Source organism: Asparagus officinalis, chromosome 7 (genome assembly GCF_001876935.1).
Source record: "Asparagus officinalis chromosome 7, Aspof.V1, whole genome shotgun sequence".
In the NCBI taxonomy this organism is placed as follows: Eukaryota; Viridiplantae; Streptophyta; class Magnoliopsida; order Asparagales; family Asparagaceae; genus Asparagus; species Asparagus officinalis.
Genome location: NC_033800.1, coordinates 128,188,647 through 128,203,290, shown reverse-complemented (window position 1 = coordinate 128,203,290; position 14,644 = coordinate 128,188,647).

The following is a 14,644-nucleotide window of genomic DNA, read 5'->3' as shown; positions in this document are numbered from 1 at the left end:
TACCCAAGCAGCAGCGAGCTTCGCCTAGTAGCCCACATGGGCTTTGTCACCCGTGGCGAAGTTCGTTTATGGTTGTTATTGATGAACTTTTCCCGTGATCATTATTGGTGAACATCGCACATGGCCATTATTGGCGAACCTCACCCATAACATTCTTAGAAGCTACTTTTAAAGAAGCAATTAATAACCACTAACTCACCCATTTAATAGGAGTTAATGACCGCTAACTCACCCATTTTAAAAGGGAGTTAATGACCACTAACTCACCCATTTAAGGAGAGTTTAGGCATAATAACTCACCCACTTAATACTCCCAAGTCTATATATATGCATGATAAACATGAAGCAAGGGGCACATTGGCGGAGAAAGGTCTTGGGGATAATATTATTTTGGCTGGACTCTTTGCCAATGAGAAAAGAGAGAGAAAGAGATTTAGAGGCTACACTAATAAAAAGCCCATCTTGCGTCCATTCTCATTGATCTTCATAGATCATTATCATCGGGTAATCATTTTGGCCCAATGAACGATCCTTGTGAAAAAAGATTCGTTCTAATCAACTAGTCATCTAGCTTAATCAATAATTTTTTTTTGAGAAAGTATCTATTAATACCTCTTCATCTAGAGAAACATGCGCTATCTTTCAAGAGATTAGAGATTATCAATCACCGAAAGACCTATCGTCTTAGTCGGACCATCAACGGAGTATATGATCGATGCTTCATCAGCATACAGAAAAGAACTCTAAGAAATATAATTTTTTATTTCATTGTAATTTTTTATTGTAATCTGTATCACTTGCAATACAAAAGACTAGAAATAATGAGCTAGTTGAAGTTGGCAATAGGTTGATGATGAGGAAGTCCGCTTGTTTCTCATCGTGTAGTCCCATGAAAACTACGGCCATAGCTACCATTTTGCTGATATCTTCTACTTCAACAGCTTGTTCTGGAACCTCTTGAAGTAGTCCCTGAGAGTTTCACTTGGTTTCTGATGAATTTGTCATAGAGAGATGAGGGTGCTTTTTTTGTGCCCGCTTGGAAATAGTGGATGAACTTTTTGGTGAGCTCCTGATAATTGTTGATGGATCTTTTCGGTAAAGAGTTCCTCCACATCATTGTCGCATTGCTCAACATGACTGGGAAATCTCTACATATGACTAGTTCGAATACATGCTAAATGCTCAGTATGTCAAAGAAATTTTGCGCATGTTCGGCCGGGTTGCTTTCTCCCTTGTATTTCTCAATGCTAGGCATTTTAAATTTGAGGCAAGAAGCACTCATGACCTCATCAAATAAGGGGGTGGTCATCGTCCACTAAGTTGAAAGTTCTATCATATGTAGAGGTTCGGTTGGTTGCTAAAGGGTCCACTAAGTTGACAGGAATCTAGGTCGCATAGGTGTATTACATACCTTGCGACAGGTAGTGAGGAGTATGATAAGGATCTTGGCTCGAGCTTTCACATGGCATATCTTGATAGTGGGAATTTGATGCTGGGGAATCTGGTGCTGAGGAATCTACTACGGATTAACTACGAAATGGATTTGATGCCATAGCTGCTGAGAGGTCATTTCCCTAACCCGATCCTCCTTCGCATGTCACCAAATTTGTTCCTCCAAAAGTGGGATGATAGGGTGGAGAAAGGGATTAGAAGTGACTAAGAAGTTTGTTTGCGAGGGAGGTGAACTCTTGCTAAATCGATATCCTCTGTGAGGTTTCGTCTAGTTGGGCCAGAGTAACATATCTAGAACCGGAAGATTCCCCTTGAGTGAAGTCTAGAATCTGAAGGTGACTAGGATTAGTCATTATCTCAAGAGAAAAAAGAAGCGAACTCACGGTAGGTGCCAAACTGTTTATGTGAGAAAGTTAGTGGATGATTTAGGAGAGGCGATGATGATCTTGGGGTCCTTTAATCTCCTCTGATGGTTGATCGCCTTGAAGATTGTATGATGCTACAATGACCTGCACATAATAACAGAGGTTAGAGCCCGCATGCTATTTTCTCTGGCGTGCCCTCCGACGCTCAAGTCGGTGACTTAGTCTATTAATCTAAAGGGATAAGTAGAAATGTAGTCTTTAGAGTTTTTTGTGCGCACATTTGGATAGCAAAGATAATGTACTTATAGGAAGTTATTGAGGATATTTTGGTAATTTAACCAGTTTGCTGATCTGACACTACCTCATCGCTTTACATGTGTTCGTAGTGGATTGGTCGGAGGTAGAGAACTGTACTCACCGTATTAATGTGATGGTGACAGAATAGCGAGATGGTGGGCGTCGTTGCTTGTGAGCCATCAAGATTCTTGGTCATGCATTAAATGTAATGGTGACTAGGTGGTGAAGTATGGGCGCTGAACTGTTCACCATTAAAGACGAGCACTTTTGGTGAGGCCACCAGTCATTGTATGTCCCTACCTTGAAGATGCTCTTTGATTCGACTCAGGTGCTACTTGAAAGGCTGACTTAAGGATGTCTTTCATCTTGAACTCAGGTCATGTAGACGAGTCGACTAAGCTGATAGCTCGAGTTTGCTTCGATCATCTATTTAGTCCCATTACTTACGCCACATGTAAAGTTTAAAGATGTAATGATTTTCAGGGTATAATATATATATAATCATGTACAATGTACAATGATGTTACGTCACCACACTTTTAGTGACAGAGGCAGGAGGTGAAGGGTAGCCATGGCCTGCTTTTGGCTACTTATAACATATATATTATTGCATTTGAGTGTTGCGTATTTCATATTTTGAGATTAGTATCTCTACTCACTAAAATTGTTCTTAGATCTCTGATCAATTGTTAAGTACTTTCTAATTGATCCTCTTAATAACTACAACTACTTTTAATTGGAGGCAGTAATTTCAAACTAATTTAGTATCAATTGCAATGATTTGAGAGATTTGTTCAAAATATGAAAGACTTAATGTACTAATATTGAAGAATAAACTATTTAACTAAAGGTAATTGTATAAGAAATATACTTAGATTGAGAGCTTGTGTATTATATAAAGAAAAAAGAGTTGTAGCCATGTGGAAGAGAATGACTATGTGGCTAACTTATAGGTCTTTGGATTTGCATTTTGGTAAAAAAAATGTCAGGATTCTCATGATTATTATTTACAAGTTATTTATTTTATGTTTCTCATTATCTAGAGTTGTAGCAGTCTATAATAGGTTTCTATTCAATATTTTCATGTGGCCTTTTTTTGTATTTAATAATAGAATTGTGAAATAAGGTTATATTTTCATATGGTTCTACATTTTATGGTGGAATTGTGAAATGAGGTTCTTATAATTTTATCAAGTTTTACATTAAGATATAATATGTGAACTTTAGTAATCTATAGAGTATTGTCAAACTATCAGGTACTAAAAAAATATTAGAATTTGAAATTTACTATTAAGGGAAAACCAGCTACAATTAATACATGAAAAACACTTTAGAAAATTGGAGCATGTTGCTTCATGATAGGTGAATATGCTAAATGGTTCTAGTATTTATTAAAATATTTGATAGTCAACTAGTCCTTGCCTCAGTCTTCACTTTGCCTTCAATTGTCGCTTGATGATTACTTCAATGCCTTCTACGCCATCAGATCTATCTTCATAGTCTTCAACTTCAAACCAACACCCTTATTGTCATTTTTTACTGACCAGCAACATCTCCTCTGACCTTGTTGCCCCTTGTGTTGGCAACCTCCTTGCTTTCGTGTAACTGAAGTTTGTCTCCCCTTGCTGATGAACCCTCAGCTCTTTCTTTGATGCTAATTGTTTGATGGCGCCATCACATCCTCTGCTTGTCGACACGCCTTCGTCTCTAGTCTCTATTTGTCACTGTTCACCATTGTCTGAGATAATCAGCTAGATCTCTTTGAGTGTTGGTCTTGAGAATGGAGACCCAAACCTAGAATCAAAATCAATAATCACATGAAAATTCAAGACAGGTTATGGGTGTGGTGTCTGCTACACCCTGGTGTGGCAGAATCTGCCCTGTCTGTCATGGGTGTGGTGTCTGTCACACCCTGGTGTGGCAGAGTCTGCCCTGTCTGCCATGGGTGTGGTATCTGTCACATCAGAGTGTGACAGACTCGTTTTAGAATTCTAATCTGTTTAGGATTGTGTTTGTTATAAATAGAAACACGTCCCTCAAGGATTTAAGAGAGAAAAAGAGCACGAAAAAAGAGGGTTTTGAGGGCTCTTTGAGATTAGAAATCTTAGAAAGAGAGAGGCCAATTGCAAGCATTGTAATCTTCTTCAAGTAATCAAATAATTATGTGGTGTGGCTCCCGAGGACGTAGGCACATTGCCGAACCTCATTAAATCTGGTGTGTTCTTTCTTGTTCTTATTTCCTATAAGTTTTTATCTTTGATTTGTGGTGAATTTTTTTCTTGCTCAACTCTCAAACACAAGATCTGGAAGGGTACGGATTTAATTTGATTGTTTCAAATCCCCAACAACTGGTATCAGAGCTTCGTTCAGCAAATTTGTGAGAAAGAGAGCCATGACAGAGGAAATCAAATCTAATATTGAGAAGTTTGACGGTTCAGACTTCGCCTACTGGAAGTCACAAATGGAGGACTATCTGTACCAGAAGGACTTGTATCGTCCATTGATGGGCAAGGAAAAGGGACAGAAGAAGGAGGAGTGAGATGGTGATTGTTAGATACTAGATAGGAAGGCTCTAGGGTAAATCTGGTTGTCGCTCGTCAAATCAGTAGCCCATAATATTTTAAAGGAGAATACGATGGTGGGGCTTATGGAAGCGCTCACGAAGATGTACGAGCAACCGTCGGCAGCAAACAATGTGCATCTCGTCAAAAACCTCAAGATGGCAGAAGGACGGTCCTTCACGATGCACATCAGCGAGTTCAACACGATTGTTGATCAGCTTGTATCCGTAGACATCACGTTTGATGACGAAGTGCAGGCCCTTCTACTACTATCGCAATTGCCGGATAGTTGGGCAGGTTATGTGACGGCAATTAGCAATTCGACGGGAAAGGAAAAGTTGAAGCTGAGTGAGGTAGTTAGTATGATTTTATCTAAGGAGATTAGAAGGAAATCGTTCGAATCAGAAGGTTCAGGTTCAGATTTAAGTTTCGAGCAGAGAGGCAGAAGCCAGAAGAAAGGAAACCAGAACAGGAATCAGTCGAAATCAGTGAAGAAGAGGTCGAACTCGAATGTTAGGCCTATCAAAGGGAAGTGTTAAACTACGATCAAGAGGGCTATATGTCTTTAGTCTGCAAGAGTCCAAAGAAGGATGCTGGTGAGCAGGAGGCTCATATCGTGCAGGATGCCTTAATCCTTGCTATGGATAGTGACTCGGATTCTTGGGTCATTGATTCAGGAGCCTCTGTCCACGCTACTGCTAACAGGAAGCTTCTCCAGAACTATGTAGCAGGGAACTTTAGAAAAGTGTATTTGGGGAATAACGAGCCCTGTAATATTGTTGGAAAGGGTGAAGTTCAGATTCAGATGAAGGGCTCTAAGTGGACCTTAAAGAACATGAGACACGTGCCGAAGCTAAAGAGGAATCTTGTTTCGGTGGGACAACTTAGACCAGAAGGCTATGTTTCTACATTCATAGGAGATTCGTGGAAAATCTCTAACGGTACTATGATAGTTGCTCGAGGCAACAAACTAGGAACTCTCTACCTCACCTTACATGTGAGTGACACCCTCGCAATTGCAGCTGGCAAAGAGAGTACAGATCTGTGGCACAACAGACTAGGGCACATGAGCGATAAGGGGATGAAGATCTTACATTCACAGGGAAAGCTAACCAGGAACGACTCTGTGGAAGTCGGGGTTTGTGAAGACTGCATCTTTGGGAAGCAAAAGAGGGTTAGTTTCCAGAAGGGTGGAAGGCCACCTAAGGCTCAGAAGCTAGAGTTGATTCATACAGATGTATAGGGCCCAGCCAGTGTATCATCTTTTGGCGGTTCGATATATTATGTCACCTTCATCGACGATCACTCGAGGAAGGTGGGATCTACTTCATGAAGCACAAGTCGGAGGTGTTTGGAATCTTCAAGAAGTGGAAGGCCATGGTGGAGAACGAGACAGATCTGAAGGTGAAATGTCTGAGATCAGACAATGGTGGAGAATACGAGCAGGAGGAGTTCAAGAGGTTATGTGCTACGAATGGTATTCGCTTAGAGAGGACTGCTCCAGGGATGTCGTAGCAGAACGACATTACAAAGAGGATGAACAAAACCTTGACAGAGCGTGCCAGGAGCATGCGATTACATGCAGGTCTGCCTAATATATTTTGGGCGGATGCGGTGCATACGGTAGCTTACCTTATTAATCACGGGCCATCAGTTCCATTAGATTTTAGGATTCCAGATGAGGTTTAGAGTGGAAAGAAGATAAATCTCTCACACTTGCGGGTATTTGGTTACGTGGCTTATGTTCATATCAGTGACCATGTCAGAGACAAGCTAGAAGCTAAGTCACAGAAGTGCACATTCCTTGGATACGACATTGATGAGTTCGGGTATCACCTTTGGGATGAGAAGAACAGGAAGATCATCAGAAGCAGGGACATGATATTTAATGAGGAGGTGATGTACAAGAACAGGGAAGATGCTAAGGATAGCCAAAGCAGTGGGAGCAACATTTCAGATACAGATAGATCTGAGTAAATGGATATAGAGGAACTTCCAGATATGGGTGATGATGTTTGTTATGATCAGAGAATGGAGGAGGCTCCAGGTGCAGAAGAAACTACCCAGGGCATGGAGCTTAAGAGGTCATCAAGGTTACCCAAACAAAATCCCAGATATCTTTCATCTTTTGACTACTTATTATTGACAGATAGCGGTGAGCCGAAGTGCTATGAAGAAGCAATGCAAGTGAGTGAATCTCAGCAGTGGGAGCATGCGATGCAGGAGGAGATGGATTCTCTACTCACTAATGAGACATAGGAGTTAGTCCAGCTACCTGCACAGAAGAAGGCCTTACATAATAAATGAGTCTACCGGGTCAGGAAAGAGAGTGATGAAAGCAAGAGATTCAAGGATAGATTAGTAGTGAAGGGGTTTCAACAGCGAGAAGGAGTGGACTACACAGAGATATTTTTCCCTGTTGTGAAGCTCACAACCATCAGAGTGGTGTTGAGTTTGGTGGCTGCAGAAAACCTCTTTCTTGAACAGTTAGAGGTGAAGACTACCTTTCTTCATGGTGACTTTGATAAAAAAATCTACATGAAGCAGCCTGTTAGCTTCATTGAAGAAGGAAAGGAAGAGATGGTGTGCAAGCTTAAGAAGAGCTTATATGGTTTGAAACAGGCTCCGAGACAGTGGTATAAGAAGTTTAATAAATTCATGCAGAACAATGACTACAGAAGATGCAATTCGGATCATTGCTGTTATTTCAAAAAGTTCGAGTCCAGCTTTATTATTTTGTTATTATATGTTGATGACATGTTGATAGCAGGACTATGTTTAGAGGAGATAAACAGTTTGAAGAAGCAGCTAGCAAAGGAATTTGTAATGAAGGATCTGGATGTAGCGAAACAGATTCTAGGGATGCAAATCAGTAGGAATAAAGCTAAAGGGACATTGAGATTGAGCCAAGCTGAATACATTGAGTAGGTACTTCATAGGTTCAACATGCAGAATGCTAAAATTGTTAGCACACCCATTGGAAGTCAGTTCAAGCTATCTGAGGAGCAATCGCCTAAGACAGATGCAGATAGAGAGCATATGAGCAGAGTGCCATATTCTTCGGCCATTGGGAGTCTCATGTACAATCGCCTAAGACAGATGCAGATAGAGAGCATATGAGCAGAGTGCCATATTCTTCGGCCATTGGGAGTCTCATGTATGCGATGGTTTGCGCGAGGCCGGACATCGTCCATGTAGTGGGAGTTGTGAACAGGTTTGCTAGCAATCCAGGGAAGCAACATTAGGAGGCCGTGAAGTGGATATTATAGTACTTGAGGGGAACAACAAATAAACCACTATGTTTCAAGAGGAAGGAGTTGGTGCTGCAGGGATATGTGGATGTGGACTTCGCCGGTGATCATGATACGAGACGAAGCACCACAGGGTATGTTTATACCTTAGCGTCGACAGCAGTGAGATGGGTCTCACGTTTGCAGAATATTGTGACTTTATCTACAACGGAGGCTGAGTATGTCGCGGTGACCGAAGCAAGCAAGGAGATGATCTGGTTGAACAAGTGCTTGGAAGAGTTGGATTTGAAGCATGAGAAAGGAGTTCTTTATTGTGACAACTAGAGAGCTATACATCTTATCAAGAATCCAGTATATCATGCCAGAACGAAGCACATCGACATCAAATACCATTTTATATGCTCGCTAGTTGAAGACGGAAAGTTACATTTAATAAAGATTTTGGGGAGTAAAAATCCGGCGAACATGTTGACGAAGATAGTCACCATTGAGAAACTGGAGTTGTACGTAACTTCAGTTGGCCTTCACGAGTAGAAAACGAAAGCGGAGCCACACTACGAGGATCGACGAGATCGCCGGGATGTTGATGATTGAAGAATGAATTTTTTAAATAGGAGAAGATGCTTGCGAAGAAGGCGGAGTTCGGGAGCGTTCATTGATGGTGGTTTGATCTCCAAGTAGGAGATTGTTGGTCTTGAGAGTGGAGACACAAACCTAGAATCAAAATCAACAATTGCATGAAAATTCAAGATATGTCATGGGTGTGATGTCTGTCACACCCTGGTGTGGTAGAATCTGTCCTATCTGCTATGGGTGTGGTGTCTGCCACACCCTGGTGTGGCAGAGTCTGCCCTGTCTGCCATGGGTGTGGTGTCTGTCACACTAGGGTATGGCAGACTCATTTTAGAATTCTAATCTGTTTAGGATTGTATTTGTTATAAATAGAAACACCTCCCTCAAGGGTTTAGGAGAGAAAAAGAGCACGAAAAAGAGGGTTTTGAGGGCTCTTTGAGATTAGAAATCTTAGAAAAAGAGAGGCCAATTGCAAGCATTGTAATCTTCTTCAAGTAATCAAAGAATTGTGTGGTGTGGCTCCCGAGGACGTAGACACGTTGCCGAACCTTGTTAAATCTGGTGTGTTCTTTCTTGTTCTTATTTCCTATAAGTTTTTATCTTTGATTTGTGGTGAATTTTTTTCTTGCTCAACTCTCAAACACAAGATCCGAAAGGGTACGGATTTGATTTGATTGTTTCGAATCCCCAACATTGAGATCCTATCATCTTCCTCTGATCACATCTCGCCATTGTGCTCTGCGATCACATATCATCATCTTTTAACAACATTGTTGCATTACCATCGTCTCGTTCTCTAAGCAATCTAGCATCAACTCCACTGGTTTCGAGTCTAGCATCAACTCCACAGGTTTCTTACCTCCTCAACATCTTCCATGGCATGTTTTATATCCATGTCAACTTCATCTGCAAGACTTGTCCTATACCTCCATTTAAGACTCCCATCTCCATGACTTCTACTCCAAACTTTGTTGACTACGTACCTCCGAATGTAGCCCCCGAGTTCTTGATTCTTTAGAAGAAGGCTTTGTTGCGCGCAGCGGAAATTTCGGTAGTACTTCGGCAGCATAACAATAGAGTCAGGTCGCAATAGGAATTCCTGTTTCACAAAGAAAACAAGAACCTTAAGAAAAATATCTCAACAAGGTGGGATATCAACTCTTCCTCTCATCAGTTCTAGGACTGACCTGTCGAGGGAACCTAAATAAGCTATTACAAATCACACAACCAGCGAGACAATCAATTTTACGTGGTTCGGCAAATTACCTATGTCCACGGGGCAAGGAGGGGGGAGATCTACTACTAGAGAAAGAGAATACAAATAGGATTTACAATCACACAATTAAACCCTCACACATACTCTCAAATCTCTCACAAATATCTCCACTAATGGATGCTCAAAACCCTAACAAAAACCTTCTCAAATCTCCACTTTTGCCTCTGCGTCCGCACCCTGCAGCCACCAAAATATTCCCTGCACTTTTCCTTTCTGCAGCTGCACAACTTCACAAAAGAAACTCCTTGCACACAAACACAAAACCCTAGACAAGGGTTTATATAAATCAATTAACGGGTGGGCTTCAGAATCGAAACCGCGTCTTCGTGAAGTCCCTGCACATGGTGGCCCCAACATCACGTGTCTTCGTGAACTTGCTGTTCCGCTCTCCTCTCCGCGTGAACAACTTCCGTGTTATTTGATTGTGGCCCCCACGTGCTCACAATTCTCCACCTCGGCAAAGTTTTTCCAAAACTGGGCCGACACCAAAGAAACCAAGTGTTCCACTTGTTGTGTCTAGTACGCCGTGAAGTTAATTCACGACAACAGACTCAATCCACAATAAGTCGGGAACCCGAACGAGAGTCCAAACAATCTCACCACCATCAAAATCAACTAATCTAAAAAAACTGGCTGCATCTGAAAGACTGCCTACGCATGCTCTTGTCCAAGGAATCAAGCCGAACGTAGTTCACCCAAATGGCCGTCAACCGCCTCAACAATCACGAATATGCAATAAGTTTCAATAATGATCAAACTTGTTACTCGGAACCATCTTTGTGAGCATATCCGCTGGATTATCCTTTGTGTGGACCTTTACTATCTCCACATCTCCATCTTCAAGAACATCCCGAACGAAGTGATAACGAACGTCAATGTGCTTTATCCGCGCATGAAAAACCTAATTCTTCACCAAATAGATAACACTCATGTTATCACAATGAATAGTGACGGACCGCTGCGATATACCAAGTTCTTCCAAAAGTCCTTGAAGCAAAATAGCCTCCTTCACAGCCTCCGTAACTGTCATATACTCTGCCTCCGTCGTAGACAAAGCCACCATAGACTGTAAAGTGCATCTCCAACACACCAACGCATGGGTCAAAGTGAACACATACCCTGTTGTAGACCGGCACTTATCCAAATCCCCGGCATAATTCTGAATCAACATAACCAATGCATAGCTGCCCACCTGTAGTATCCCGCTCATAAATCAAACCAACATTAAGCGTACCTCGAATGTAACTCAAAATCCATTTCATGGCGTCCCAATGACCCACTCCTAGATCGTCCATGTATCTCGAGACCATGCTCACCGTCTGTGATAAATCTGATCTCGTACATACCATCGCATACATCAAGCTCCCAATCGCGCTCGCATATGGAGTCTTCGATATCAACTCTTGATCTTCAACAGTCTTCGGTGAAAGATCAGCTGAAAGCTTCAAATGGGCTCCCAATGGTACACTAAATGGCTTTGTATCCATTATAACATGAAATCGCTATAGTACCTTCTTCAAATAAGCCACCTATGTCAAATAAATTCTGCCTTTCTCCTTATCTCTGTCGATCTTCATCCCTAAAATACGCTTCGCCTCACCCAAATCCTTCATCTCAAACTCCTTTGAAAGCTGTGCCTTCAACTCATCTATTACAGATCTAGAAATAGAGGCAACCAACATATCATTAACATAAAGTAACAAATAGATGCACGCACCTTCTTTCAACTTGTGAAAATATACGCAATGATCAAATTGGCTCCGAGTGTACGAATGACCAATCATAAAACCATCGAATCGTCTATACCACTATCGAGGAGACTACTTTAAACCGTATAGCGATTTCTTCAATCTGCAAACCAATTTTTCCTTCCCTGCATCTCGGAATCCCAATGACTGAGTCATATATATTTCTTCATCAAGATCGTCATAAAGAAATGTCGTCTTCACATACTGATCTAACTCCAAACTATACTGTGCCACCAAAGCTAGCAAAATCTGAATCGAATAGTGCTTAACCACCAGAGAGAAAACCTTATTATAGTCAATTCCTTTCTCCTGTGCATAACCCTTCGTAACCAACCTAGCCTTGAACCTCAATGGAGTGCCCTCAATGCCCTCCTTCTTTGTGTATATCCACTTGCAACCAATTACCTTCCGCCCCTTTGGAAGCTCAACCAGCTCCCATGTATCGTTCTTATGAAGAGACTCCATCTCCTCCTGCACAGCTACCTACCACGAATCAACCTCCAAACTCTACTCGGCCTCTCTGAATGTAGTAGGCACCATCTCATCGATACTCTCCACTGAAAGTGCATACGCAGCTGTGTCGGCATACTGTGTTAGCATCCGTATGTTTCTCCTCTGTCTCCGAACCGTAATAGAATCCTGAACCTGAGTCGTCGGTCTCTTATCCTACACATCAGTACCCGTATCCTCCGTGTCATCGTTGTACTTATCTGGCATCACCCCAATTTATCTATTCTCACATGATAAAATACAGGGCACCCGAATACCTTGAGCTGGTCATAATCGTGTGCTGGCTCTCGACCACTTCTCCATAGGGGTTTTCCCCTCAATCGCAGATGAAGACAACCTACTAATGAGGTGGCTCGCATATGTAAGTGCCTTAGCCCAAAAGATCTTCTCCAAACTACTCTACGACAATAAGCATTAGACCTTCTCCAGTAAAGACCGATTCAACCTCTCTGCTATCCCATTCTACTGTGGTATAGGACTAACAGTGAAGTACCTCTCTATACCCTCATCTCGACATAGATGCAGAAAGGGGTCTAAAGTATATTCACCACCGTTGTCGGATCATAACGTCTTGATCTTTCTCCCAGTCTGCAGTTCCAATCTCTTCTTCCACTCCACAAATAAATCTAGAACTTCATTCTTATGCTTCATGGTGTACACCCAACAACACCTAGAATAGTCATCTACGAACATGACGAATCAATATTGACCACCAAGTGATGTCGTCTTGGTGGGACCCCAAACATCTGTGTGCACGTAGCCCAGAATGTCCCTCGTCCTATGAATGGTCGTCCCGAACTTCACCTTCGTCTTCTTGCCAAGAATATAGTGCTCACAAAAATCCACTTTTTCACTCTTGGCTCCTTTCAATAGTCCCTACTTGCACAGCACCTGCAGTGACTTCTCACCTGTGTGTCCCAACCTATAATACCAAAGTCTACTCATATTCGCCTCTGAAATAGCCGAAACAACCTGGCTAATCTCGGTGCTCCCCTTCAGATAATACAAGTTTTGACTGTGTACTCCATTTATCACCACCAAACATCCATTAGTAACCTTCGCTACAGCATCATCAAAGGTCGCCTTGAATCCCTTCGCCTCTAAAGCTCCAACTGAGATAAGATTCTTCTTCAGTTGAGGAACAAATCTCACCTCCTTCAATTCACGAACTACTCCATCGTGCATCCGGATCCGCACAGTACCTATCACATAAATGCTACAGGACTGATCATTTCCTATGACTACAACTCCCCCATCGAGTCTCTTGAACGATGCAAACCAATCTCGCCTAGGAGTCACATGAAGTAGCATTGTAATCAAGCATCCAATCTGATGTATCTGCATGGTTCACCTCCGGAGTAATCAATAGAGAAAAGCTCGAATCATCAGAATTATCATCTTTTGCAATATTCACCTAATTGGCCTTCGGACCCTTTTTCTTGCTATTCTCCTTCTCTTTGATCTTTGGAAAATCTCTTTTCCAATATCCCTGCTCCTTGTAGAATGTACATTGGTTCTTTCCTAGATGGTGATGACCTCTTGACTTTGACCTTCCTCTATTACCACATTTCGGATATGGGCTTCTACCTCTCGTCGACAAGGCCTCGCCTAAAGTACTAACATGAGAAGTCTCCTTATCCTTCCTCCTCAAATCATAATTCGTTAATGCATTAGTAACTTTACTATAGCTGATAGAAGATCTCCCGTTCAACAAAATGAGCACAAAGGTGTCATACTCCTCATTCGATAAGGAGCCCAATAAGATAATAGCCTTGTACTCATCCGATATCTTCTCATCAATATTCGCCAAGTCCGATAATAACTTCGTATAGTTGTTCACATGAGCCGTAAGCGAGGCACCTCTGGACATCTGGAATCTGAATAATCTACACAGCAAATGCAACCTGTTCTCAACACTCTTTGTAAGATACTTATTATTAAGAATTTCCACATCTTCATCACAGACGTCACCCCAATCACATCATACTTCAGCTCCTGTTCCAAATAGGACCTGATCACCCTACAAGCATTCCTATTCATCTTTTTCCATATCGCCTCTTCATATTTTGGTGGTCTCTCGTGGACCATGATGGTATCCTCCAAGTTCTGAGCATTGAGCGCATCTTGTACGTCGCCCATCCACAAACCAAAGTTTTGATTTTACCATCATACTTCACCACACTAATTTTGGTGTTCTGAAAACCAACTTGGACTGTACTCGCCATCGACTTGCTGCTTTTACCTTCTTCTCTCATTGCAAACTAAGAAAGAATCAAACTTTGATAGAAACTAAGAATTACCCAACTGAACCATAGATCAGATTCCAAATAGATCTCCTGTCCACACGAGAAAAACGAAATCTCCAACGACAACTCCTAATGCTATCTTCACCGAAGCCTAGAACTCCAAAAACCAAGCTTCACACAAGAATCTTCCTCCACCTAATTCCAAAATCCTAGATCTGAAATCTGGACTCTGATACCACTTGTTGCGCGCAGTAAAAATTTTGACAGTACCTCGGCAGCACAACAAGAGAGTCAGATCACAATAGGAATTCCTGTTTCACAAAGGAAATAAGAACCTTAAGCAAAATATCTTAATAAAGTGATAT